Raw genomic sequence first — 25615 nt, 5'->3', positions numbered from 1 at the left:
GGATCACCTGAGGTCAGAAGTTCAAGACCAGTCTAGTCAACACGGTGAAACCCCATCTCTACTAAATATACAAAAATTAGCCGGGCATGGTGGCGGGCTCCTGTAATCCCAGCTACTTGAGAGGCTGCGGCAGGAGAATTGCTTGAACCCGGGAGGCGGAGATTGCAGTGAGCCGAGATTGCACCATTGCACTCCAGCCTAGGCAACTTCGTCTCGAAAAAAAAAAGGCTTTCTTTGAGTTGAAATGTTCTTGTTTTGAGTAGTGGTTACCTAGGTACATACAATTGTCAAAATTCAAACTGAACACTTAGGATCTATGGATTTTATTGCAGGCATTTTATTTATTAATTTTTTATGTTAATGTGATCTCATTTAAAAAACAAAATTAAAACATAGAAAATAAAAACTCAGATACTCTGTCCTATCACTCCAGGGGTTCCCTGGTACACATAATAAAACAAAAAACACTAACTTTCTATTATGGCTGGGCCAAGACATACAGGATTTTCCTGCCCCCGCCTACCTTTCCACTGTCACCTCAAGTCCCCTCTTCACTTGGTCACTCTTCCCAGCTCAATCCCCCTTCTTTATTTTCCACTGACCAGGCCAGCCCTGCCCCATGTCAGTCTTTGTTCTTGCAATTCTCTGCACTTCCTGGAATATTCTCGTCCCAATCCCCTTGTTCCTCTGCAAAGCGGGTCATGATTCTTTCTACAAAATGGCCTCTCTAAATTACTATCTTAACATCCTGTTAATTTCCATCATAACATTGAGGGTCATCCTCCTCATGTATGTGCTTAATTTCTCATTATCAGTCTCTTCCACTAGAAAGTAAGCTCTGTGATTGGAAGGAGGTGACCATTTCCACAGGGTCCAGCTGAGGACCTGGTATACAATAAGTGCTCTATAAATAGTGCTGTGAATTAGAGTACATAATGTACTTTTCTAACCATACACCCCTGTTGTACTAGAAATCCCTCAAAGGCAGGGACCATGTCTTCATCAATTCTGTATCTCAGCTACTCAACTCAGGGCCTGGCACATAATAGAAGCCCATACAATGTTTATTGAATTTGTAAATATGTTTAAATTTAAATCTAAAATACCCTCACCAGTAAATTTCAAGAAAAATTCATTTTGCAGAGAAATTCACTTGTCCCTGAGAAATCCACTAACTTATCAAATTTTAAATCACAGGATCTGAGAGTTGCAAAGACTTTCCCAGCCTATACATTAGATTTGGCTCTTGACTCAAAGGGATAAGAAAATCAACCTGCAGTGAACTCACCCGGGTCTTCTCCACAGTGAGAAGTAGTGCAAGACTTAAACCACTTCAACATGATCAATTTAGAGGACTTTTGTGTTTCACTCTCAGTGGACTATATAAACATATTAAAAAAAAATTAGTGATAGATTTAGACATCAAGAAGTGACCTAGCTGCCTGCTTTTTTTTCTTCTGTAAGAATTGTAAAGAAAAATAAAAAGATATAAACAATTGATTCACACAACAACACGGGTGAATCTTCTCACATATTCTCCCAAAAATATATCGAATGATTACATTCGAATAAAATTCTAGAAAGCCCAAATTTATATCCAGTAACAAGAAGCAGAACAATGGTTTCCTGGGAATAGGGGTGGAGGAAAAGATGGATTACAGTAGGGCGCAGGCAGTTTTGAGGTGATGGAATTTATTATGATGATGGCTTCATGAGAGTATACATGTGCAAAACTTACCAAATTGTACACTTTAAATATGTGTAGTTTATTACATGTTAATTACATCTCAACAAAATTGTAATATATAAAAATAAAATAAAAGTCTCCACGTGGGATGATTTTTAAAACTTTAAATATGCCATCAAATTAGCAGCATTTTATTTTTGTAATTACTAGGCATGTGCCCATGGCTAACAGAAATTCATTATCTTCCCTGCTACCTATTTATTCTTATTCGTCTGTTAAAACTTAGCTGAGATATTGCCATTACCTAATCCTAGAAAGATGGCAGAGTGCATTTCCCATCATCCACTGGGTCAGTTAGCCATCCTTTTGATGTGTGCTCAAGAACCACTGATGAGAGATACTACAGCATTTCGATGGCTATGGGTTAGTCTATCTTAAAGCCAAGGACTATGAAAATCATCTTTTCATTCCAGAACCTCACAGAATATAGTAATTAATTCACTTGCATTTTTTCTATCTACCCAAATCCTCTTCCTTCTGTTCTGGAAGCCTAAGGAGTCCACACAGCTTCCTTTCTACCCTGGCTGGTAAGGTAAGGTACAAAGTCCAAGACTTGTGCAGTTGGTTATTCTCATCCAAGACTGTGACTGTTTACACATGACAGAAAGGTGGACAGAGAGTTCAAAAGTTGATGTAAATAACAACATTCGGAAACCTTAAAACTAGTGACATATGCTGTCCCGACTAGTCCAAACCTATGGCAGGGCTTAGGCTATGACTTTTGTTGTCAAATTTCCTTCTCTTCTTGTCTCCTTTATTAACCTTGTTTTCCTGGCTGCCTAATGATTCTAGAAGCTACCTGACACTCTTCCAGTAAGTTCCTTTTCTGCTTAAGTTGCTTACAAATTAGAATCCTGGCTCATACAAAGACAACCTGGCACAAAACACAGGACCAGGAAGATGGATATGTGAAGGAGAAGAAGGTACCTAAAATCTTCAGAACTTCTCCATGAACTCTTGTATCCGTGGAATCCTGGTTCATAAAAATGAATCTGGGAGCAGTGATATTTCCCAACACTGCAGAATTCTGCCCCAGAACTGACTGGAGCACTCTTTTTCCTTGCCACAACAACGTTTTTTTTTTTTTTTTTTTTACCTCCCCCAAAAGAATCCTCTTTCGTAGAGAATCCACTAGCATAATTTAGGATTCTCCCATATTTTCTAGCTGACATGATTAAGTCTAGCTGGTGGAAACACCAGGGCAGCGATTTGATGGTTGTGTTTCAGAAACTCTGGAGACCCTGATAAAGTCATGGAATATTAACCCTGGTTTGAGGGTAAAAGAAATTCAAATCTAAGATTCCAAGTCAGAAAACCAAAAGGGGTTCAGTAATTCCTGTCTTTACCCTTGAATTAACGGCTCTGTGGGAAAGAAGAGATTTGTATCTCTTACTGGGGAAAGGTCTGCCTATTTCTTTTGTTCATTTTTCTAGTAAACTTTTGGCCTTTTTCTGATTGATCTGTAAGGGCTCATAATTACAGGAGCGACTATAGTGCAGTTGTTAAAAGTTAAAGTATGGATTTTGCCCTCAAACAAACATAGTTCCAAATTCTGGCTTCACCATATCTTATTTGTGGGGCTTTGGACAGGTCTTTTCTTTAGGTTTGTTGCCTTATCTATTAAATGAGGATAATAAGATTACCTGCATCATAAGGTGAAAATTGAGGGAGATGATCCACGTAAAACATGTAGCATAATCCCCAGCCCAAAATGGTTTTCATTAAATGTTACCTGCACACATTAGCTATTATAATCTGTAACATTAGTTGTATTTTCTTTTAATTTACGCTGACTCTATAACCTAAATCTAGAGCTGGTGTCAGATAGCTTTTCTAGGAAGGACCAGATTGTAATTACTTTTCAATTAATTATTAAAGTGATACTGTAGGTTCTGTGGCCCAGTCTATATCTACAATCACTCAACTCCGCCGATGTAGCCTTAAAAGCAGTCACAGGCCATATGTAAAGCAACAGGTGTGCTGTGTTTTCATAAAACCTCATTTATGGACAGTAAATGTTTAATTGTATATAATTTTCACATCACTAAATATTTTTCTCCTTTTAATTTTTTTCAACCACATACCAATATAAAAACAATCCTTAGCTCGTGGACCCACACAAAAACAGGTGACAGGACAAATCTGGCCTACAGGCTGTAATTTCCCAACCTCTCATTTAGAGGAAGATGAATCCTGTATATGGCCTCTGTTTGAGGCAGATACTCATTGCAAGCCCACCACCAGAACCTGCTGTTAAATGACATGCCGATAGACAATATGGTAAAATGTGATCAACAAAGCCAGTACTTTGAGAACCTCAGAGTATGTCATAAATGCCACGTCAAGTGCCAAGATTTTCTTTACACTGCATTTTTTAAACTTTTGATAAAAAGTCACCAACAGCTATTCAGTGTCTATTTCTACTTGGTTGTTAGAAAAAATTCGTTCTACTTTCATTATATTAGCAGCATCTTGAAAGGAAATTAACAGTTTGTCACCTTAACAGTGTGAAATTATGCAGATGAAAACTGTAATTTTTAAAAGATAATGTCTTTTATTCATTTATATTCATAAGCATTTACTAGAAATATCTGTATTTAGAGGATTTTAAAAGAAAATTACTGCACAAATTATAAAAATATCCCTAAACTAAAAGGATTTGCTTAACTATGCTTGCATTTTTATTCTAAGTTCTTCCCCAACTCTTTACCAGCAATGCCTTAATGACTTGTATAATGTACCAGACTATATATATGCCTACAATTTGACATGAAACAAATGCCATTGTGAGGTTAAAAACATGTTTTATTTCCCTTGTTTCTTATCTGTACTATAAGTATATCACAACATGCTACAATAAAAGCAAAATTCTTGTTCAAATCTCAGCTAAAATTGATACGGCTTTAGTATCCATTGTATTTTCAATGACAGTTATCCATACATATGTAAATTTTGTAAATATCCTAATTTTGAAATTAGAATCAGCATTTTTGACACTTCGCATTTGTAGAAGTTCCCCCAGCCCCCAGGAAACAAAAATAGGCTTATAAGGACAATATTGCAATAAGCTATTCCACATCTGGTTATCAGAGCCATATTTTCTTATTTAAAAAAAAAAATCACAAAAATCAGCTTCTATATGCTTGGTTTCTCCTTCTGTTATTTCCCATTTAACAGTAGTTTCACATACAGCCAGGCATGTGCCAAACACAGGGCCAATAATAAAAAGTACTGACTTAATATAATTTGCTTCCTTGGCTGCTGGGAAAGCAGAAAGCATTGAAAAACTGTTTTGTGTTTATTAGTGAAGCTATTGCAGAGGGTGATTGGGGTTTCATTATAAAGGGGCCTGCAAACAGTTTTAGCACAAATGCCAATATATATTTTAGAATCTAGTGCAATTTTAAGTATTTTCACTCAAATGGCTTTACAGAATCTACAACACAAATAAGAAGTATATTGTGTTTTAACACCACCACCAACTACTCTACTATTTGTTGCATTGATCTCCCTTGTGAATGCTTCAAACCTTTCTCCTTTCACGAAATGTAATGGGCAAATATATTCCCTGGAATCCCGAGGTATGATTAGTTACTAAGCAATCAGAAAAAATCACAGCAAGGCATACTTCTGAAAGAAATTAGAAGGAGTAAAGATCACTTCTCTATTTGTGTTACATAGCGAATCACACAATACCTCATCGATGGTACTGTATATATTAGTTAACCACCATGGGCTAGCTGGAAGCTCATACATCAATGAAAAGATCTTTGTCAATTGCTGTATGCCTCATTATCTCACTAAGATTTCTTGGCAACAATTAACAGTTACCCAATTCATAGAAATTGCCTTTATTATTTTTGAAGCAGCTACTTTCTTTGGCTTTAATGACTAAGAGAATAGAGACAGATGTCTCTGTTGCTAGGGAGACTGAATTTAAAAAAAAACCTTTGAAATGAAGTAAATAAGCAACTACCATTTTTTTAAAAGAATTCTGTTGGTTTTGAATTAACTATTTGTTTTAAAAACAAATCAGCCGTAACTCCAATTTTTAAAGAAAATACACTAGAATGGTTTATTACCATTCTTCTCTGACAGTAATAAATTATTTTTAAAAAAGAAAAGAAAAATAGGCCCACCTGTGCACTCAATATCAATTGAGGCTGTTTATCTGAAACTGGTACCTTCTTTGTACTGGTACCTGAATTCAACAGGAATTAGCTTTTTCTATCTTCTGTCAGTCCTCTATAAGTGAAGAGAATGTAGCTCCTCCCCTGAGCTAGGAGCACCCAGGCCTTGCAGATCAGCCTTGCCTGGTGAGTTCTTAGAACTGATACCCTCTCCTTCCTGAGCTCCTGTCTAACCTACAGCCCCTTTGATCAGTTCTCCAGACTCTGAAAAACAAGTAAAGTGGTCCAGGCCCAGAACTGCTCGTCAGCTGGGCCTGAGCCAAGTGATATTTCTTCCTTAAAATCTCTCCTGCTCATCCGTCCTCCTCTGTCTTTAATTCCTGATGCTTGATAATATATGTAATGCACTGGTGTTTTTGTATATCTTCAGCATACACATCCTGTTCAATATCTGCCACCATCCCACTCCTAAATTTGGTATGCTTCAAGAGAAATGATACTGTTGCACAAAAACAAACAAACAAAAAAATCCAGTTTTAAACGAAATCACATTAAAAAAAAAATTGCAATCCATGTAAATTCTTTGAAAGAGCCCCTAATCTCTTTTGGAATCTATACAAAATCTCCCAAATGTCTTTCTCACCCTGTTTTAATTAAACCATTACCAAGCATCAGCATTCAATTTAAGTATAAACCAAAAATTGAATAGGCATTTGTTTTGCCTATTTTGCTTAAATATTAGTACAGCACGTTAAAATGTAGCAAACTATTTTGTCTCTCTATTTTTAAGTGTTATATGCTATCACAATAATTTAAAATAACCGATATCATGCAAAAAACATGCAAAATACAAGTTATTTCCCCTTCTTATTTAAGAAAATGTTCAGAAATATAACTACAATTTTTGGCTTCTCTGGCCTGAGAACCTGAGCACTATTTATAACATTCTTCTTTGCAAAAGCATATTCTTAGCTCCACATGCTGGACTGAAAAAGTTCACAAGAAATGTTTATTTGAAGACTTTCCTTTGTTTTATTAAAATCTTAATTTCATGAGATGCAATTATTATGGAAGACACGTGATCATCAGGTAACACTAAACGAAACTGGGTTGAAATAAAGTGGTACAGCATTTTGGATGAATGCAGAAACTTGGGAGTTTCCTCATTGTGGGGTCACATCTCATTTCAGCCACTTACTTGAGGTGGGACTTCAGTCAACTGCTTGACTTTTCCAAGGCTTACTTTTATTGATGGTAAACTGTGAATACTAATCACCTCTTAAGTTTTCTGTGAGTGTTAAAATGATGTACTGAATATCATTATGCAATGCCATCAAAGAAGGAAACACTAAATAAACAGCAGTAGTCAGTATCATTATTGGTATTGGTTACTTTTCAGATTTCTGTATTAATTAACAAATAAATAGCTTTCTGTTTTTCTTTTCCTGTCTTTTTTTTTTTCTTTCCTCTTTTCTCTTTTTTTTTTTGAGATGGAGTCTTGCTTTTATCACCCAGGCTAGAGTTCAGTGGCCCAATCTAGGCTCACTGCAACCTCCGCCTCCCAGGTTCAAGCGATTCTCCTGCCTCAGCCTCTTGAGTAGCTGGGATTACAAGCATCCGCAACCATGTCCCTCTAATTTTTGTACTTTTAGTAGAGACCAGATTTCACCATGTTGGCCAGGCTAATCTCGAACTCCTGACCTCAGATGATCCACCCACCTCAGCCTCCCACAGTGCTGGGATTACAGGCATGAGTCACTGCGCCCGAACACTTTCTAACTTTTAGTGAGAATTGGAGACATTGCATGTTCTCCATGTCAGGTATCATCATATTACTTAGGGACATTTGCTTTATACCCAGTTGTGATTTATTTCCAAACACAGGACTATTTTCACTTTGGATGACTTTATTATCTAACGAGATTGAATTAGTTTTAATAATCACAGCTTGGTCATCCCAACCAAGCTAACTAGCTTGTTCTACTCTGAGCATGACTTGCTCCAGCTCTTAGCAGATATTGTTCCATGGCTGGGGGCAGTGGTTCATGCCTATAATCCCAGCACTTCGGGAGCCCGAGGAGGGTGGATCACGAGGTCAAGAGTTTGAGACCAGCCTGGCCCATATGGTGAAACCCTGTCTCAACTAAAAATACAAAAATTAGCCAGGCATGGTAGTGCGCGCCTGTAGTCCCAGATACTTGGAAGGCTGAGGCAGGAGAATTGCTTGAACCCAGGAGGCGGAATTTGCAGTGAGCCAAGATTGTGCCACTGCACTCCAGCCTGGGCAACAGAGCAAGACTCTGTCTCAAAAAAAAAAAAAAAAAAAAAAAGAGATATTGCTCCACCTACAAAGAACACTCTCCCAATATGCTCTCTTTATTTGAAATCGACTCAGAATCTGTCTCTGCTATTAACATAGCCTCATGAACTCCCACTACTTTCTATTACTGCCTTAGGTCAGAGATTCTAAGCTTTGTAAATCACGTGCAGAATACTCATTTAACAAATATTAACTGAGCACCTATTGTATGCAAGGTACTATTCTATGTATTAGAAATATAGCACTGAACAAGTCAGAGGAAGTTCCTGCTCTCTTGGCCCCTGAATTTTAATTGTAGGAGGTGAAAAAAAATCTGATACACAAATTGGTTTCAGTTCAAAACTTGGAGAGAAAATAATAGAACAAGTTGATTTCAGAGTAACCCGAAAAGACTGCCAAGTGTCAGGGAAGACAGAGCTATAGTTTATGGCCACCTGCCTTGTGCACTGCACAACTCTAGAAGGTTCTGCTCATGTAGATTGCAAACAGGTGATAAGAGTTGAGAGCTAAATGGCACAGAAGGAAAGGCCATTCAAAGATCTATGTAAGAACATTTTATAGGAGGGACAAAATAGAACAAAGACTCTAAAGGAGGCATGAGCTTTGTATGCTCAAACAGAAGGCAAGGCAGTTGACCACAGCATCTTGGCATGGGGGCAGGTGCACAGAAAGGAGGGCGAAATGTAGGCATTGAGGTGGCTCCTAGGTCTGGTTGCACCATATTATCTTGAATAACTTTTGTAAAGTATGGATATGTGGACCTCACCCCAGATCAATTAAATCACAATCATTGAAGGTAGAGCCCAGGCACTGTGTGTGTGTGTGTGTGTGTGTGTGTGTGTGTGTGTGTGTGTGTTTTAGAGTTTCCTAGATGATATTAAAACACAGCCAACATTGAAAAACACTGATAAAAAGCTTTATAGTCCCTGATAAGGGATTATGATTACGATGTTGGTTTTTTAATTAATGTTCCTGGTTATTTTTTAGTGTCTCATCTCCCCATTTAAAATTTGCATTCCGAGCACTTTCTGATCATTTTATCTTTGCAAAACACCAACTGGAGAGCTACAGATGCAATAGATGAACAATACAAGGCTGTGATTGTCTTCCCTATGTCTAAATCTGCTTAGAGTGCACTGGAGAAATAGACACATGCTTCCAGGCATATTCCCAATTACATTTAAAAAAATAAACAAACAGGTGCATGAAAACACCAGCACTTAGCAGCTGGCTCCTATGCATTTCCTCAGGGGAAATGGAGATACTGGCTAGGCATTCTCCAGAGTATTTGCAAAGATACAAAGAAAGGTGGTTTTGACCCTGTTTTGGAATTCAAAAACACTAGGACCTCTGGGCCATGAGGAAGAGGGTCAAGACTCACAAATACTGCTTAACTTTCACCAAGATACGCATGTCCCAGAATCCCAGTGACTTCTCTAATAGGCAAACATTGTTCTTTCCAATTTTGAAAGTCAGAAACCAGAGGTGCCATGGCAAGGACTTGCTGATGAAGGTCACATAGAAAGCGAGAGGGAGAACATAAGCAAAAAATTGTGGTGTTTGAAAATGGCTGTTGGCATGTGCAGAATTCCAAAGAGTCATTCCAGGATTGTTTGAGGGCGGTCTAGCTGTGACATCTGTCACTGTAACGGCAGCCAGGGTTGGTTTCAATAAATCTCTGCTTCATATTCTCAGTTTATGAGAAGGCCCTTCCCAATTGGAATAGAATCCTCCTTTAGTTGTGGGTGATAGGAATTGTCAGAGGTCTAGTGAGGCTTCTCCTAGGTAACATGTGATTGGAAAGAAGTTATATCCTTGGTAGCGTATTCCTGAAATTCTCAGAGTGATCAATACAAGAGTAATGGTCACCGTGAGCACTCCAGGCTCACATCAGCAGCCTTCCTACCTTGTACTGCTTAAAACTTTGACCTGTAGGTATGCCCAATCTTAAATAAGGCTTCTAAAATCATAGATTATTGACATAGGCTTTGAACATTATTTATTATAAGGTTTAATAATTTGAACCTGGGTTTGCATCCTGTATCTGCCACTTAGGAGCTGTGTGATCAGACAAACCAGTAAAACACAACTTCAAAAAGACAGGAGATTTTGAATCAGACTTCTTTTGCAGTGATGTATCCTTATAAAAATGTTTGCCATGAATGCATAAACCTTAGTTTCTTCATCTTTAAAATGGGAATAGTCGTAACATCTATCTCATAGATTTTTGTAAGTATTAAATAAAATAATGCATGCAAAGAATGTTACATATTGCCTAGTGAATAGTAAACACTCAATAACGTTAGTAGAGGAAAGGCCAGTATAATCATTTTTAGTAGAATATTAATAATAATTAGAGAGCTTTCCAATTATCTATAAATATTCTAACAATAGAAGTACACTTTCTCAGGCTACGTAACAATCACTATCTTGAGTGTCTGATCCCAAATATAGGCTCCAAACATCAAATGAAGGACTGTATTTTGAACAACAACTGGAAATTGTATCCAGATTTTTGATTCACCTATTTCAGCATCTTTGCTTTACAAATTCTTCCCCTTTCATTTTGAGCTCCCCTTTCATTTTGAGCTCAATCTAGGAAAGAATAAAATCACCATGGTGACAACTGCCCCCTCTTTAGAGCATATTCAAATTTATGTTGCGCTTTCGTGAAGCTGCTGTGTCTTGCCTTTACGTTGTCTCTTGGAGTCACTCAAAGGCAGAGGAATTTCTTTATTACTGCAGGTAGCCTTCAGGGATGCAAAAGAGTAATTTGGAGATCTGGAATTGCAAATTTTATAATAAATAGTTCTATCATATTTGAATTGGGCAAATTATGTACTAGGGCCCTAATGTTAAAGGCATCATAGGTAACGTGAATAACAGCCTTATTTAACAAAAATATATGTATCGTAGCATTTTTTCCCCTGGAGTATCTGGTCAAGACATTCATTGAATGAGTGTCACTTATTCAGAAAGTTGTCATGCATTATATCAGTTAGGGCTTTGATACTGACATAATGCCAATGGACCAAACAAATTTAGGTCTTCCCGCTTTTTAATAAACATCATACCACTTTGAGTTGTGCTGCAAAATATTGCTGTTTCACTGTTGCATTCCACTTATGCAGGAAATAGAAGCTGAGAAAAATGTCAGGTGAGGCTGGCTGAGTAACGGAAGTTTAAGGGAGTGCCAAAGTGATGACATGGTGTACCATGGAGTGTTGTGGGAATTAAATGAGATAATATATGTTTAATCCTTAAAGGAGTTGGCCCACGGGATCATGTGGTCTCCACGTGCTTGCTATTATTAAGTTCTGTAATTTATTATTATTGTTGTTATGGTTGCTGCTCTTGTTGTTACTGAATTTCAACATTTAGTCTAAAATATACCTACATTTTGGGAAAATTCTCAATCTGATTTTTGTATGTATGTGTATATATATATATATATATATATATAACTAAAATGGCTTTTCAAAGCAATCCCAAAACACAGAGCTTATAGGTCTTTAGAGCCAAAATCTTGGATACACAAATGCACATTCAAAATATTTTTCAGCAAAGGCAGAGAGGTTTTGTTTGACAAATTCATCTTATCACTGTGCAAGGAACTTGAGAAAGTGTGATGTGGCATCCCTGGTTACAAAATATCTATACCAAAACATAAACGTCACTATAATTTCTTATATCTGAATTAGGAAACACACCAACAGCAGAATTATTTTATAAATGGCTAATTTCACACATCCAAATCTAAATTGATGACTTTCAGTATGTGATTTATATAACAAGGAAGCTCTAGGGGGCTAGACTAGCACCCTCAGGTAACTTTTCTGAAAGATTTCCCTTGACATCCTTAACTTTGAACACACATGCATGCACACACACAGTCTAGAACAGAATTATTTGTCTCATGAATCATCCTGCTCCGTGTCCTGTTAAAATAGCAGTGTCACTATGCGGAGGCATAATCTTTTTGCTCTGGAATGCCCCACGGCTGGCAATCCATAAAGACTGCTGACGAGTCAAACTGATTTGTTCCCTCAAGGAAACTTGGTGGGCAGCAACATTTCCTCTCCGGAAGCCCCTAACGGTCTTCCCAAGAGTGACATCCCTGTGCGCATTGGGCCTCTTGAATCAATTTAATATCTCAATTTGTGCTACCGGCATTTCACTTGACAGTGGCAGGTCTCCCAAGCACTTCTACAATGACACTGCTGGCGTCGTTTAAGGTCATACATCTATTAAATTTGGAATTAATTCCCTTTTTCTATGTCAGCCCCATCCAAGTTCTTAGATGTAATCACACAAATCTAAAATGAGCTCAGTGAAGGACGCTTTGTGGACAGCACTTACTCATTCATCCAGAAAAATATTTATTGAGCACCTACTACGTCCCAAGCAGTTGGCGAAGCAGTGGAGATTTAGTAATAAGGAAGCCAGATATGGTAGTTGTCCTCCCAGAGCACAGATTCATAAAGTGGGAAGGCTGAATAAAATTGGCTAGTCCAAAAAGATGTCTTCCTTGAATTTAAATCACAGAAGAAGTGGCCACCCATTACCCTCATCTGAGTGCTGTGGTTTAGGGGAGAGTTTTCCCCAAGGAGCATCAACAGACCAGTGCTGCTTGTGTCTCACACATCTGCATTGCTTTCTGGTGAAAGGACAAAAAAAGAGAGTTTTACCAACCTTATCTCCCACTAATTGTTTATGTAAATCTTTCATTTTGGTCACAGTGGTTACTCCCTAGAGTTTGCTATTTGTGTGTGTGTGTGTGTGTGTGTGTGTGTGTGTGTGTATGTATGTTTTGCCAATTTCATACACTGCAATATTTCCCAACCATATTTCCAGCATTGCCTTCCCAATGGCCACTAACGATTACTACTGGCATTGTTCCTTATCGTTTGTATCGATCTTGATACATTTTTAAAATTATTTTTTGAAACACTATTTTTAAAGTCAATTATAAAAGACGTAAACATTTTTAAAACAATTTAAAGTCAATTACAAAAGATGTAAACATTTTAAAAACAGTATTATTTACTGTAAATAGAAATCCCAACACTTTGGGAGGCTGAGGCAGGCGAATCACGATGTCAGGAGATCGAGACCATCCTGGCTAACACGGTGAAACCCCATCTCTACTAAAAATACAAAAAATTAACCGGGCGTGGTGGCGGGCACCTGTAGTCCCAGCTACTCGGGAGGCTGAGGCAGGAGAATGGCGGGAACTCGGGAGGTGGAGCTTGCACTGAGCCGAGATCGCGCCACTGCACTCCAGCCTGGTCAACAGAGCGAGACTCCATCTCAAAAAAAAAAACAAAACAAAACAATTAATTGTAAAAATAATTTAATTTTTAAAAAGCTCCTAATTTTAAACTAGAATCTACTGGCTAATAAAAGTTCTGTATCTGAGCCTACTTCCTTTTTCCTAAAATAGAGGTATTAGCAAGTTTAAGAGAGTTATTAGAGCGTAGTAGTTGCAAACTAAGATACTCTTCTAGAAGTAATGACTGTGTCAGAAGAAATTTGAAAACAGAACATCTCACTATGGCTACGTGCAGCGGCTCATGCCTGACCCCAGCCATTTGGGAGGCCAAGGCAGGCAGATCACCTGAGGTCAGGAGTTTGAGACCAGCCTGGCCAAACTACTCTACTAAAAATGCAAAAAAAAAAAAAAAATTAGCTGGGCGTGGTGGCAGGCGCCTGTATGCCCAGATACTTGGGAAGCCGAGGCAGGAGAATTGCTTGAATCCGGGAGGCGGAGGTTGCAATAATCCGGATCGCACCACTGCACTCCAACCTGGGCGACGGAGAAAGACTCCATCTCAAAATAAATAAATAAGTAAATAATAAGTTGAAATAAAAATAAAAAATATCTCACTATTCTGTTAATCATTTAAATGTCTTCCCATACCACTATTGATATGCATTTTGCTCTTCTGGTAATAATGCTGTAGTAATAATAGTAGTAATAAGAAGAAGAACAAAACATGATAATAGAATCTCACTTTATGCCCAGCCTGTTATAAGCACTTTCACACATAATACTAATTGATTCTCCTTGCACACTATGAAGAAAGCACTTTTACACTCATAGAGCTGTCGAGTTTAAGAGCAGTCACAGATTGAACCCAGGTTCTAAGTCAAACAGACCTTGTTCCCAGCTTGCCCCTCTACTTTGCAACACTGGGCAAGTCACTTTAACACAATTCTGCAGAAGAAACGGAAACGACGAGAGGCAAGAAATAAACAATCTATGCCTGGGATGAGGACTTAGCAAGTAAGAAAAAGAACAGAAGAATGGTCTTTGAATCTTTCTGCTGCCATTCACTAGCCGTGTAAGGTTGGGAGGCTGTCTAATATCATCTCTGAAGTGAGATCATATCAATTGCTGTATAACGTCGTGGTCAATGTTTTCAAGTGGCTGCAGTGAAAGTCTAACTCAGTAGCTGGCATGTAATAGGCCCTCAATAAGCAGGCCTTATTATTCTGCAGTGTGCTTAGCAAATCCCTATTTACAGCTCATTCTGCACCATTCATTCTTTCAGATGCTTTCTCCTTTGCATTCTGCCTGCAATAATAACTACAATAACTCTTTCCTCTGAGTTTCATATTATTTATTTTTTAAAGAACCGACTAGTTCTTCCAATGTAATTGAAACTTTTAGAAAGCAAAAAAAGGCTTAGAAACTTTTAAAAAACATTTATATTATTTAACTGACTATATTCTCCTAAAAGGCACACAAAGGACACTTAGTAGATTAATTTTTAAGTTAATAATGGTATGAAATGAGAAAGGTTATGTCAGCAATACCCAGGAAGCAATATCTTGATTTATGATCCAAATGAAAGTGAAAAAAAACCATGTCTTTTGTTTTCTAAAGGTATGTTTTCCCCTTTATGTTGGCTGTCCATAATACTTGATATAAATAGCACCATCTTCTGCTTGAAGATATTAAATCTTTCTCATAAAAATAAGATATCTATATTGTTGGTAGGAGTAGAATGGCTTAACATCCAAGATAAACTTCTCAATTTGATTAGAATGTGTCATATGCTAATATGTGATCAGTAACATAAAATTATGGTAGAAAGTCAGAAAAATATACTAAAATAGCATAGGAAAATACAAATGCTCCATTCCCTCTCTTCCCAGAAATAACCACAATTAACATTTTCTGGTATGTCCTTTCTGCCTTTTTTAAAAAAAATGGTCTTTTGGTACATTTTTAATATAACGATACTGGGATTGGGTTACACATCCTTTTAAAAACAATATAGAAAGGTATTTTTATACTCCTACATATTCTTTGAGAAGATACATTTTTCAGGAATATATAGCACTTCGACAGTTGGATGTCATTATTCAATCAAGCCCTTATTTGTAGAATTCTAGGTTGTTTTCAAATTGCTTCTATTTTATTTTATATATTTATTTACTTATTTATGCATTAATCTATTTATTTATTTTAGCATCCCGAGCAAAGGCTTCCCACGAGAATCACAGGAGCAGCTGTGAGAAGCAAGACCACACAGAGGTGGGGTAAGTGTGCACAAATGGCAACCACACAGTGCCAAGGTGAAGGAGTGGAAGAATTGTTCCTACTTCAAATCATTCATTAAGTAACATCTTTTAAATATATCTTTCTATCCGTGTTGATTCTTCTCTTAGCATAAAATGTTAAATGTGTAATAACAGGTTCAAAAGTTGTAAGCCTTTTTAGATCCTCAGCACTTCTCCTTCCCACAGAGAGTGGTTAGTAATTCCCCACACCACACCGTCACCAACACCAAGGATAATAGGAAAAACATCTTCGATAATTTGCCTAGAAGACCAATACCGACATCTTATCATTTATGGATTATTAAAAACATGTTACTTAATCATCTAAAGAGAAGACCAATATTTTAGACATCCATCCCAATTATCTTCTACTCAATTTATAAAAAGTATTTACAAATGAAAGATGCTGCATTTGTGGAAGGTAACCAGTAAGATACGCAACATTTACTCATTTCAAGTTTTAACCTTGAATCATGCAGGACCAATGAAAAGCTGTCTGTCTGAACTTCAATTTAATCCACATATAACTATGTTCGTTATACTGTCATCAGGAACATCCTTTAAGACGTAGTTGTAGAAGGCCCACTGCTGGATTTAGTTTACAGATGATATTGGTTGTATTACAATACCTTTTCATATGAAGGCTCATGTGAGAAATTTCTATCAGACCTAAGCATTAGAGAAATCTTTGTTTCCTCCAAGTAGCTACAGTACTTCTAGGCAACATAGATATATCAAAGGAACACATTTCAATTTGGGCTTTGTTTAGCAAGAAGTTCAAAGATAAACTTTATAAATCCACTTCAAAAATTATGTTAAGACATTTCATATATCTATGTGAATTGTCTGAATATTATTATGTATATATATATAAAATATAGTAATATATATTAGGCCAGGTGTGGCGGCTCATGCCTGTAATCCCAACACTTTGGGAAACCGAGGCGGGTGGGTCACCTGAGGTCGGGAGTTTGAGACCAGCCTGATCAATATGGAGAAACCCCATCTCTACTGAAAGTACAAAATTAGTCAGGCATGGTGGCTTATGCCCATAATCCCAGCTACTCAGGAGGCTGAGGCAGGAGAATTGCTTGAACCTGGGAGGCGGAGGTCGCAGTGAGTTGAGATCACGCTATTGCACTCCAGCCTGGGCAACAAGAGGGAAACTCCATCTCAAAAAAATAAAAAATAGAGAATTATATATATATATATATGTATGTGTATATATAAATATATATGTGTAAATATATATGTGTGTGCGTGTAAATATATACGTATGTATGTATGTAGAAAGAGAGGGAGACAGAGAGAAAAAGACAAAGACAGAGAGACATTTTCTTTGTGGATTCCATATTTGTGAATTTGTCCATGGACTAAAATTTATTTGAAACCCCAAAATAGACACTAATAGCATTTTCTTTTTCTTTTTTTTTTTTTTTTTTTTTGAGACGGAGTCTCGCTGTGTCTCCCAGGCTGGAGTGCAGTGGCGTGATCTCGGCTCACTGCAAGCTCCACCTCCCGGGTTCACGCCATTCTCCCGCCTCAGCCTCCCAAGTAGCTGAGACTACAGGCGCCCGCCACCACGCCCGGCTAGTTTTTTGTATTTTTAGTAGAGACGGGGTTTCACCATGTTAGCCAGGATAGTCTCGATCTCCTGACCTCGTGATCCACCCGCCTCGGCCTCCCAAAGTGCTGGGATTAGCGTTTTCTTGGTCATTGATGGACATGTGCAGAGGGCCAAAGTATTTGAATAATCCAGCATGCATGCTCCAGCTGAGGGGTAACAAGGTGACGCTCTGCTTCGTTTCAGCTCTCACACTGCAAACAAGTGTCTTTTTCCCTCTCTAGGTAGTCCCACGTTTTTCATATTTTGTGCTGTTGGTGATGTCACTGTCTAACATGGCCCCCAAGCATGGTGCTGCAGTGCTATCTAGAGATCCCAAGCACAAAAAGGCTGTGCTGGAGAAGCTTTGCTCAGGCAAAAGTTGTAGTGTATTGACCATGACTGCAATGTTAAGAAATCAATAGTTTATATTCAATAAGATGTCTTTAAACAGAAGCACACGAAAAGCAAGGTTATGCATTGATCTGTTGGTTTGTTGATGAAAATGTTGTGACCAGAGGTTTACCATTTCCTAACTCTATTTCCCAGAGGAGCAATAGTTCCGTATTTGCTAATTCTGTGTTCATGGAGACTTTACGGAACATTACTGTTGTGAATAACAAGAATTAATGGTATTTATTTACTTTCTCTATATGATTGTAATATTATACCCATTATCCTTATTAACATGCCCACTTTTCTTCTTTTTTTTTTTTTTTCTTTTTGAGACAGAGTTTTGTTCTTGTTGCCTAGGCTGGAGTGCAATGGCACGATCTCTGCTCATCGCAACTTCCGCTTCCCGGGTTCAAGAGATTCTCCTCCTTCAGCCTCCCGAGTAGCTGGGATTACAGGTATGTGCCACCACACCTGGCTAAGTTTGTATTTTTAGTAAAGACAGTGTTTCTCCGTGTTGGTCAGGCTGGTCTCGAACCCCTGACCTCGGGTGAACCACCCATCTTAGCCTCCCAAAATGCTGGGATTATAGGTGTGAACCACTGCACCCGGCCCAACATTCCCACTTTTGTAACCTGTGTTCTATTGACCTGAGTATGGTATGCATGTACACACACAAACATACCCACTCAAAGACCTTAACTATAATCCTTTGACTTACTTATAGTTTATATTATATATAATTATATTTAATTTATATTAAATTAACATCTAATAATTTTTTTATCTTTTAGTGTTCTAGTCAAAATAGATTTATAATTTATTTTTCTTATATTTTCTCAACACCTAGTTAAAATGCTTGATTTTGCCCAAATTCTATTCTATTTGCTCCTCCTGCTTTGCATAGTTCCAATGATACAACAAACACCTATGGACTACTTTGCCTTTTTTATAACTGTTTTGTGCTAGTAAAGTGAGCCATTCAAAGAGATTCCCTCTCAGTTTTCCAAATGAGCTACCTAAAATTTTCAGTGATGTTTTATAATTATTTTTCTTAGTTCATATTAGAAATACCTTATTGATTCATACACTAAAAGGTTTGTAAACCAAAATCTACATCCCAATAGTAGTTGACAAACGTGAATGAGAACACTATTCTCACTTCAGCATAAGTGACAATGGGAATTTAAACAAACAATGCATGATTTTAAAATACGTAATTAATTCTTATCTGATCATATTCTTTATGATAATGTATGTCTTTTTCTAGAATAATCTCATTATTTTCTTGTCCAAAAAGTCCAAACAATAGATTAGTATCTGGAGTAACAGACTGAATGACAAAATATGGTTTTCCTCCCCACCAGTTGTACAAACTTGAGAAAGATATTTAAACTATTGGGGGCTCAGTTTTCAGGATTAAAGAAGACTTTACTTTTGATGGTTAAATAACATAACTTATGCTAAAAAGAAAAAAAGTTTAAAAATGGTATATGGCATATATTTAATAGCTGTTCCTTTTTCCATTTTCCCATGATAATTGTTACATTTAAACACCACGGGCATCCTATATTAGTTCTAGTTACACTAAGTTCTATTTTATTCTTTACATTTCCAAGAAAATATTTTGTGAAATATGTAGTACTACATGACTTGATGGGATGAAACATGAAATATTTAAAGAAAACCTGTTGTAAATCTCACAATATTAAGAAGCAACTCAGGCATATAGTGCAGTTTAAAAAACAGTTCAGACCAGGCATGGTGGCTCATGCCTGTAATCTTAGCACTTAGGGAGGCTGAGGCATGTGGATCACTCGAGGTTGGGAGTTCGAGACCAGCCTGGTCAACATGGTGAAACCCCATCTCTACTAAAAATACAAAAATTAACTGGGCATGGTGGCGCATTCCTGTAATCCCAGCTACTTGGGAGGCTGAGGCAGGAGAATCACTTGAACCCAGGAAATGAAGGTTGCAGTGAGCTGAGATCACACCACTGTACTCCAGCCTGGGCAACAGAGAGTGAGACTCCGTCAAAAAAATAATAATAATAACAATAAAAACCAAACAACTCAAAATGCACTCGTCTTAAAGGTTAGCTGTTGAGTATTAAAGGGCATTTCTATGCTGAAAAAAACAAAAAGGAAAAAAGAGCTCAGTATAATACTTTCAACAGGATGCTAATAATTTAAGTATTTATATGGAAATGGATTTTATACTAGAGAAAAATGCGTTAACCTTATTTCTTAAAAGAGACTCGGTCACTTATATATTTAGTACACAGCGACTATTATGAACCATTTAAACGGGAAGAAAAGCGAAAACATCAGCTTGTATTCTACTGATAGGGAGTTAAATCCACACATCACGCCACAGCAGGATGCACTGCCTAAAACATATTCCCTATTTAGGTCTCTTGGTTTTCTTCAAACTTCTCCCTAAAGTATGGTTTCATTTTAATAATATCTGAAAAATAGGTGCTTTGTTTAACTCTTATTAAAGGCAACCTTTAAAAGTATTCGGATTTTTTCCTATGATTTTTCATTGTCTTTCTCTTTTATCTTCACATTTTAAACAGTGAAAAACGACAAAAATCATATTTTTAGTGACGATGAAAGAAGCACTTCTTGCATTTCATCCTATTCTGGTTGAAAGTAGGTACGACTGCCCTAGAACTATAAGGATCTACATTTATACCTAGTGTTTTCTCTGAATCCAACATGGAATAAAAACCACTCTATACACAACTTCATTAAGCAAGAGAAGCCATATGGAAATGTTTAAGGTAGATCCCTGGCCAGAAAAGCTGTATACCTAAGGATACTGCCTCTTAAAAAGCAAAGAGAATAGCATTTAAAACTTCAGGCATAAGCTTACATGAAAAGGAAAGAGCCAGCGGTGGTCTGGGAACTGAAAACCTGGGAAAAGACTGGCTTATGTTTATAAAGCCCCTTATTGCCTGGCAAAGCTATTCTCATTTATTCTACTAGGGCTCAGAATGACACTCTAAATGAGCAGCAGAGGGCAAAAGCCTTGCAGGGTCCTTTTGCAAGTAGGTGGGTATTTCTTGAAAAACAGGTTCAATGAAATGTAATGCCAGGCAGTTAGCACGAGGAAGTTTTTCTAAAAGTTCGTCGTAGTTTTCTGTAAGCCAGGCCTTGCATCAATGACTGGCTTGTTATTTAGCCATAATTTGAAACATTTTTGGTTGCAATAGTGAATTATGAAAATACTGCCCTAATCACATGACGGCAACACGTTATGAAAGAATTGAATGAATGTGCAGGCCAGCTTGTTAGCCAGGTCACTGTAAAACACCTGAGAACTTAGCAAGTTGTTCAAGCTTTCATCTTCTAAACTTGAGATTCTGAGGTTTGCTTTTATTCTCAAGGAAGTTCCCAGAACCATGTAGCCTTTCCTTTTTCTTCCCGCATCCCCATGCCATTCCTTACCATCCTCTGCCTACTTTCCCAATCACCATGCACCAAAAAACCATCTTGTTACATTTTACCAGAAAACTGAGTTAGAAGATTAAATTAGATGATGAGGTTAGGATGATGAACCACAAAGAGAAAAATAGGGGATGGTTGTTGGGTATAATGGGGAAACCCTCTTAGAAGCCTCAACGAAGGCTTCATTCGCCATGGCAGGCTCCATTCTACCAGGTTCTCCCCCATGAAACTCTCTCTCTCTAAGTCTGTAGTTTTCTGGTCTGTTACTTGCTGGGAGAGGACAGATGGGTTAGCATAGGATATGCCAGAGTCTTGTGTCTGTTTCACCATACGCCTTCCTATTTCTTCCAAAATTGACAACTCGGCATTTATAACGGATTTCCTAACCACTTGGTTAGAGTTCGTTAAGAACAATAGCAAAAACAGACCCAAGCTTCTACAACAGCAAGTAGCACCAGGGGATGTTTCCAGGAAAGAATGGCACCTGGTCTGTGAACTATTCACCTTGCCTTCTAACCAAGGCAGGGTTGCACAGCCAATTTGAAGCTGGCCTCCAAGACACTGGGAACAACTATTCTTCAGCAGTAAGGTGTGCTGAGCACTGCTTATTAAATTGAATGCCTGTATCAGAAGGAAAACACAATACAATCCTAACAGAACTGCTACCACTCTAATGGAAGATTCTCCCTGTTCAGGCCGCACATCCATGAAAACGTATGGAGCCAGCAAAAAGAATGTGAAAAATTAGCCATGGTAGACAGGTAGATTTCAAACATGTTGCTTGGACTTCAGTTTCTTCGCCAGCGAAATGGAGTAAGGACTGCTGTCAACATTCGTTTATCCCTAACTATTTGTCTAAATACTGGGCTAGGTAGTTTATTGCATTATCTCATTTAATCGTCACCACAGCATGAGATTCCTCTTCAGGAATTATATAATCTGCTCCTCACGTACTTTCTAAAGTGACTGTTTCAACCAGGCTGATTATTGTACTATGAACACCTCCATCATAATCATGTCTTCACCTTGTCCTTATACCGTTTCTACTTCCTCAACCGCCTAAGACGTAGTCTTCACTAATGTCTCGTTTTCGCAGAAAAATTTCTGCTAGGAATCAAGAGTTAAAAAAAAAGAAGAAGAAGAAGAAGAAGAAAAATGACTTAATCCAGATCTATTTTCCACTGGTTTGTCTAATTACTTATGAGTTTTTAATATCTCCTCTTACACCTTATCCTTAACCATAAAGTCTCTATATATACTCAATTTACTAAAAATATGGTGTAGCTGATGTTCTAGCTTAGTCAGATGTCACGACCTCAAATTAAAATTGCATGTGCATTAATGGTCCTTATAGAACCCTTTAGTTGTTCCACCCAAAAATGAGCCATCTTGGTAGGATTTGATCTGTGAAAAGATAAAAGCAAGCTCTAAACAGCAGAGGACCAGAGAAAAGTGGTTGTAGGTATCTTAAGAAAGAACCTGAGAGAAACATTTGATATAGAGGACCAGATGACGTCGAAATATATGGAGAACACCAGTTCAGGGGCCATAAAAGCAGAAATGATTTAACCGGGAACATGAGAAAAGCTTAATGATTTCCTCTTTGCTTGCTGTCTTATGGCCTGTATAGATTAACAACATTTAACAGATTAAGAGGGCCAAGTTTTTCCATCCAAAAGACCTTTGCACTCTATGATGTGATGCTATGTAACCTAGCTAATCACAACCGGCACGTTTTATTTCTATGTGCAGATAGCTAATAAGAAAACTGTGGTGACCAAATTATTTGGTGGGGTGAGGTGCAGGGAGTCACAGGGGGATCTATCCAGGTAGAAAAGGGGCAGATGTGCGACTAAAGAATTGTAAAGTCATTCAATTGGGTAGGGAGGGGGAGAGACAATAGCAAATTTCAAAGACAGAAAATGGCCGTACAAATTACTTTTGTCCACAAGAAAAAGAAAATCCTTTTCTGCACAGAGCTGGAAAGGCCCAATTTTGCACCCTGTATGAAAGAAAGCACTTTGATCAACAATGCAAACACAACTTGAGGCAGAGCAAAACACAAAATTGTAGCTATGATTCCACTCACCAAAAGGGTGGATCTTCGATGTACAATTCAGCTAGCTTTACAGGAGTGCTCCACAGCAAAGCCAAATGACGAAGCAAGCCCGAGACCGCTTAGGCAAGAAAAAGCTGGATGTAACTGTTAAAATGAAAAAGAAAATAGGTAAGACCCAAATGAGCACATAAAGCAAACCCCCAAAAATGCAAATGAATACCATACATCTTCAAAATGTAGGAAAGTTGGAATTAGGAGCTAAATGAACTAAATTGCACTCCTTATCTCTTGAAGAGTATCTTTCAATAGAGGAGTGTAAAATATGGTATAAAACATATTGATTAGTTAAGTCACTCTGATTATGGCACACTATTACTATTAAGATACATTATCACAATTATGGAATATCTATTGTTATCCTTCAAAGTTGATGCAGTTTATACTACAAATGCAGAAATACACAGTATTAGAATGAGAGAATAATTCAGACGCATCTTTCTAGCAATATACAGACCTTATGTTTGCTCTTCAGATTTACAAATAATTTATTTCATCTTAAAATGTACAGTTTGCTCATCCATACAACTTAAGCATGATTTTGCTGACTTTTAAATTTAAATATTTACTGGCTAATACCATTGTCAATAGCATGTGGGGTATATCATATAACAGGAAGGTCCCAGTGATCCCAACACAACTTGCTCTGAGCAAATAAGTTTAATCATCTGAAAACTAGAATATAATAGCCCCCATTTCATAGAAGTGTTGCAAAGATAAAATATAAAATTCCATGAAAGCATGTGGCACAGTGCTCAGCACATAATACTCCTCCAATACATGTCTGCTGTCCTTGTCACTGTTGTTACCACCATTCCAAGGCTACATGTCTCAACTTCATCAACAGACGTGTTGGGTTCATCTCCTAATGACTGACGCCTTTGCACAAAGCAATTCCCTGCCCTCCCCACCAACCAAGGCCAAAAAAGGCAACACATCAAACTAAACCTCACCAAGACATCATTAAGTGACTCATTAAGTTCCTCCTCCTCTGGCAAGTAAAACTGGAGCAGTGACGAAGTGGAAGAAAAAAGAGAGGTTGAAAAACGGGAGAGACAATAATTGAAAACAATTAGCTCTAATTTCTCTGTTTTGCTCAAGTCATTCTCATCTTGGATGCTAAATGTATTCCTCCGCATGTCAACACAACAAGCCCCGCCTTGTCTGGCCTGTCCAAGGCAGTGTGTAGGATTCTCTAATGAGCTGGGAAGCGCCAGCTTGCCTGAGCCCATCTTGAGTGCCTCTGTCCAGCCACAGCTGCATACTATATTCTTAGACACCCTCCTTACAAGGTCAAGCAGCAATTTAAGACTGATGGCTGCATCTTCCCAACCACTCTGAGAAGCCCTTCTGCCCTCCACAAAGACACCTGACAATCTGGAATAAAAGCGTGAGTGCTAGTATCCTGATCTTCCAGACGACTGGAGGGGGGGCGGGTGGCGGGGAGCGATTCATCAAAATGCAGTGGGGAGAATGGAATTAAAACCATAGCACTCTAGGATTTGGATGATCTCCTTCACTAATAAGCACAACCTCATTCAATGTCCCTTCAATCCTCTGAGCCACAATCTTCTTATCTGTAAAATGGGGAGCCAGTGCCTACCACAAAACTGAGTAATATCAAAAGAAGATGCTTCTGACACACAACAAAGGATAATTACCATCTATTTTTACTTTCCTTTTTAAGCTAGTTTCCTTATTATTAATACGTTACCTCGGTATATGATTATTTGAGAATGGTAGATATAGGATTGACTAATCAAGATTATGTGTCTTTAAAAGACAAATTGACAAGACTAGACAAAACTGTAAGACCTTGTGTAAACTTGCTTTGTTTTGTTTTACTTTTCAAGTCTTCAACTTGGCAAGCAGAGCCCAGCAAAGGAATATGGTTCTTTGATTCCCTCCTTAGAAACACTGCAGCCTTTATTGTCTTTATATCACACAGCTTTAGCACTTAATTATATCCTACCTTGGAATAATTAGGTGTCCTTATAATCAAGTCTGTTTACTCACTTGTGCAGTTCTGATCCTTTAATCTCTCTTGAATATTAGTTTGTAATGCTATTAAGAGCCACAATTTAACAATTTTATTACTAAATAAAATTGCAAGAATATTTTGAAGGAGTCCCACCAATGGGTTGAATTTAAAAAATTACTTTTATAATCAGGAATAGTACAAAGGTATAAAATAATTATGCCTGACAAATAGAAGCACATAGGACTTGTGTGTCTTCCCACAGACTAACTGTGAAGCCTTGGCCAAGTCACTGAACTTCATCTGG

General features: G+C 37.7%; 1 protein-coding gene across 1 annotated transcript in view; it reads right to left on the bottom strand.

The window, feature by feature from the left end:
* LOC144329487 (teneurin-2-like) overlaps nt 1-25615 on the bottom strand; it is a 396411-nt gene that overhangs the window by 277996 nt on the left and 92800 nt on the right. The window contains exon 2 of the mRNA XM_077937434.1: nt 23304-23417. The gene's annotated coding sequence lies outside the window, so the exon portion shown is untranslated. The remainder of the gene's footprint in view (nt 1-23303; nt 23418-25615) is intronic.

Source organism: Macaca mulatta, chromosome 6, assembly GCF_049350105.2.
Source record: "Macaca mulatta isolate MMU2019108-1 chromosome 6, T2T-MMU8v2.0, whole genome shotgun sequence".
In the NCBI taxonomy this organism is placed as follows: domain Eukaryota; kingdom Metazoa; phylum Chordata; class Mammalia; order Primates; family Cercopithecidae; genus Macaca; species Macaca mulatta.
Note: the sequence above shows the minus strand (reverse complement) of the source record. Positions and strands in the feature narration are given on the sequence as shown.